The 4,588-nt window shown below is 42.1% G+C and overlaps 1 pseudogene; it reads right to left on the bottom strand.

Moving 5' to 3' along the window:
- Window positions 1–2,793: 2,793 nt before the first annotated feature.
- Window positions 2,794–3,687, bottom strand: LOC148026154 (B2 protein pseudogene; annotated as a pseudogene).
- Between the last annotated feature and the right edge of the window lie 901 nt (window positions 3,688–4,588).

Raw genomic sequence — 4,588 nt, forward strand, 5'->3', positions numbered from 1 at the left:
GATTGCTCCCACAACTACCACCAAGGCAAATAAGGCCTTAGAAACACAAGTTTAGTAAATTTAGGAATCTTTCAATGCCCATTCTTCATTATTTAGAATGTTAGGACTCCAAAAAGACTAATTTAAGTTTCCCAAAGCTATCATGTGATATATCATTGGAAACCTTATGAAAAATGAAATCTATTTGAGCTATTGAACAATAAATTTGAACCAATAATGTGAGAGTTATAGCAAAGTGAAAGTTTTGAACATGAGTCCTAACCTTGTGAAAATGTTCCAAATTATTTAATAGTGTAGTTAGAGCCTATTAAAGAAGTGGATGTGGCTAACACCTTCTTGGATTTGAACACCCTAGAGATTGGCATTTGGATTACATTATGTTTTATTATGAATGCATTGATTGATAGCAATTCATTAGTGAACATCATGAAAAATGTGACAATGAAAGATCTAGGTCTACAAATCATACATCCTACATAGTGGCTTATTAGACTAGCATATCAAAACAAAATTAAGCCTTTGCGCATTCTCCCATATGTGAAGATAACTCTCGTAGGATGATACTATTGGCTGACCTATTTGGTGGTGAAACCGAATTCCTACGAGACCTTATATTCCTTGTTTTTGCAAAGTCCGTGGCTTTTTGATGCAAGAGTATGCATAAATTGGTTCAAGGAAACCCTAACCCTGGATAGAGAACCCAATAAGGTCATAGTAAAGTTGTATGGCTCACAAAAAGGTAATAGATCCATCTCTATCAAAGTCTTAAAAACTTCTCCAATGAAGTTACAAATGGTACATCGGCAGATGAATAAGCTATCAAATAAATCTTTCTAGATAAAATAGAGGCATGGTCCTTGATAGTGGGCATTGTAATCCAACTCCCAATGTAATGGAGGGAAATACCTAGTGTCGCACTGACCTAGGTATAAAAGATGTGAAGGACATTGGCATGGTACAATTTGATAAATATACATTTCTCTCTCCTCTTCTTGTCTTTCTCTCTCTACTCCTAGTATTTCTCTCTCCTCGTCACTTTCTTTCTCTCTCTTTCTCTTCTCTCAATAGTTCTCTCTTTTACTGCAGTCTTTATCTCTCTTCTGCACTCTCTCTCTCCTCTCCTTCTCTCCCTCCTATCTCCAGTGGTATCAGAGCCTAGTTCTTTGGTCCTTTTCTCTCTCCTCATTGTCAAAACTAGTCTCCTTTTAGTCAGAAACCCTGGTTACTCAGACACACAGGTACACAAAGAGTACTGTAGGCAGAGATGGCAGCCTTTCTTGGAGTCTTAAATGGAGCTTGGACCAAAAATGGAGGCAGACAGACAAAGATGGAAGCTCGTTTTCAAATCCCAAGCAAAATTTAGAGATAACTTCTTGAAAGAGGAGCCACAGAGTTTGTGAAGGCTTTGGTTTCAATTATTTTTTGTAAAGGTGGTCTTCTTCTTCTCCCTTTAAGCTTCTTGAAAGCTATGGAGTCTTGCAACCTGAGATCTTACTTCTACTCTTCTCCCATGCTGGGAAGGATCCTTCTTCTTTGAGCACTCTCCCATGATTCAAAACAAAATCTATGAGCAAGAAAGGGGAGAAGATCTTGTTGATTTTGAGGCATGGAGCTCGACCTTGAGAGAGGACACATTTCTTGTCTTCCAGTTGGCTTCTTTGTTACAAGATTTGAAGAACTTTGTCACGCGGATACTTTCGCGCATCAATGCAGCTTTGTCGTCCCGCAGGAGGATCAATTCGGGCTGTCGTCCTTGACAAAGTTGTAAAGATTACGAAGGCTGCTCTCATGGAAGCCTCCACCAAAGCCTTTTGTTAGCTTTAGCCTAGAAATTTCGCGAATCAAGGGTCTAAGGTACTAGCGATGACAGCGAATGTAGAAGTAGGGAGAAAGCTCCACGGAAGGGAGGTTTTGGCTCCCCCTCTAACTCATTCAGTGACTGCATCGGCCAATAGTGTATGGCAGTAGAGCAAAGCTGCTTGAAGTAAGGAGCAATTAGAGGTACAGTAAACTCTGCGGAAGCCTAACATTTGTTGCTGCAAGATCAAGGTTTGCATTTGCCTTTTTAATCTCTCATGTGGACTTGGGTCTGGAAGGCCTAAAGGGCCATTTGCATAGCCAGGCATTGATGAGACATAGCTCCACCGGCATGGACAATACTTTCTATAACTAACAGTAGAGCATCCTTGGCAGTAAACGTTGTACCATTTAGCAGCTTAATGATGCGAGGGCAAAGGCGCTGTAAAGAGCCAGTAGGCAAATCCTTGAAATTGTCTATCACTCCTGCCAAGCACAAGGCTGCCCAACTTGAACTCCTCTATTTTGCATTAAATAAGGGTTTGAGGCTTAGCATGCATTGAAGAGGACAAACTCTATGTTGATGGCCACAATCACTTCTCCTGTTCTTGTGGATGATGGATTGAAGGTATATGCAGTCACAAATCAGAGACAAACTATTGGTTCAAATCAGATTTGAAGGCTCCACTCTACTCCTGCACCCACCAGTGATTGTAAGTGATAGTGTCCACTATCAACAAGATCTATCTTTTCAATATAGGTGGTAGAGGAGCCATTCATTGACTCAAATCAACAAAAACCAAGAATAAGGGAGGTGTGGAAGAGCTTATTGCAAGATTCTTTTAGAAGACAAGTCCTCAGGAGGACTTTTGAAGCTACACCAGCAATAGGCCTTGGCCTTGGCAGCACATATAGTCTTGTGGGTGAAGGGAAACAGGTAGGGATCCCAGGAGCTGGGTCTGCAGATCTTGCTTAACTACCATGACGTGCCCCCAAAAAAGTTTCACATTTGACCATTTTTCGAGAATAAATCCAGTAAGGCCAAGGTCTTAGGAACAGAAAGTTGCAGACGAAACTTAGGCCCATCGTAATGATGAAGAATAGGCGTGAAAGAGTCCTCTTCTAGCGGTTTAGAAATCTTTTGCACTCGTATTCTAACCTGGGCTGGGAATCTAGATTCTCCTTTACTTTTCTTATCCTCCCATGTAGTAGGGTCAATGTTGGAACCTCCAAAACTTGCAGCCTCATACACGCCATGATGGTGTGTGGTATAATCGTATAGAAATAATGGCAGGCCTGGTTGAATAGCACGAACAGAATCCCTGTATCTTTGAGGCAAACCAAGAGTTGTTGCTTGAGATCTTCTACCATGGTGTCATTGTTGCATATGAAAATATACCCTCCCAATGTTTCATTCCTCGGAAGAGTTTCTACAGGTGGAAGGGACTTGAATCGTTTATCTGCACTACTTGCAACCTGACTATGAAGAGGGGGCTCTTTAACAATGCAATCTTCCTCCTAATCATTCTTGAAAGTCAAACCATGGCTTCTCTCTACAACATCTGGATGAAGCAAACAAGCAGTCATCCCAGCCAATAACTCTAGCCCTGATGGAGTTTGGGATGTGGTGGTTTGCCAAGATCTCCTTTCAAAAGAAGGCGGTGGGGTAATTGCAGAGGTGATCTGATAGGGGGCTTGTCCAGGATCATTGGTATTGCAACTAGCTCTCTTTCTACTGGGATTAATAAAAGATTCAAGAAACATGAAGCTATCTTTCATTTCAACATCTGTAATGATGGAGGAGGAAGCATCACTTCCACGTGGAGAACTAGCTTGATCTTGGCCATAACCACCAGAAGCCCCATGGCTTCCTACATCCATCTCCACCATGGAACACTAAAAAGGTGCCTCAGTAAAAGGCTTCTCATCAGGAGCTAATTGTTCATCTTGCATATCAGAGAGATTGTGAAAATGATTCATCAATGGTGGTTGCACGCAACCTTCGGACACTTCTTGGCAGTCGATGAAGCCATCCTCAGAACTGATCTCAGGCTGCTACAAGGCTAGCAAGGAGCCATAGCTTAATGCTGCAAGATGGAGAAGCATATCATTGCTGAGAGGGACATCTGATGATAACTGAGACTACATCAAAAAAGCATACTGCATCTTGAGTCGTTGGTGATAGTAATCATCTAGTTCTTCCCCTGCAATGAACAATTCACGGCCAATGCAGTTTGATTGTATTGGTTCAGGGTGGTCATTCGAGTCACAAAAGAACTGTAGTGGATTGCCAATTCGGCTCGAAGCAAGCCAAATGCAATGATGCAGCAGTATTATTAATGAGTTTCTAGCTATGGAGGCTTTGATGTGGCCCTGGGCCGAGGCCGGGATATGGAGAGTTAGCTGCTGATGACAGCTGGATGTCAATGTTATTCTGATACAAGCAAGTAGTAGAGCTGCTGGCCTGCTGGTCATCTAAATGAATCAATGGAGCCAGTAAGGAAGTTGAGAGCAGCGGCAAGGAGGCATAGCTAGGCACAGTTTGTGTTGTAGCAGCAAGTGGAAAATTAGCATCTGAGGCTATCTTTCCACGGCAAGAGGCCTCTTGCAGGTGTATGTGGGTTGGGTAAAGAACCATCACAAAAGAACATCAGGATGTAGACTATTCACAGTTACAGTAAATGCATGTGCTTGGGGTTGTATGGTCACTACTGAAGCAAAAGAAGTAAATGCATTGATCTACTATTGACTTGTTGTGGTTGCAGCTCATTTGTGATTGTGGTTGCAGCTG

The sequence above is a fragment of the Lygodium microphyllum genome, chromosome 14 (genome assembly GCF_053477565.2).
Source record: "Lygodium microphyllum isolate KBCC chromosome 14, Lygodium_microphyllum_v1.1.10, whole genome shotgun sequence".
Classification (NCBI taxonomy): Eukaryota; Viridiplantae; Streptophyta; class Polypodiopsida; order Schizaeales; family Lygodiaceae; genus Lygodium; species Lygodium microphyllum.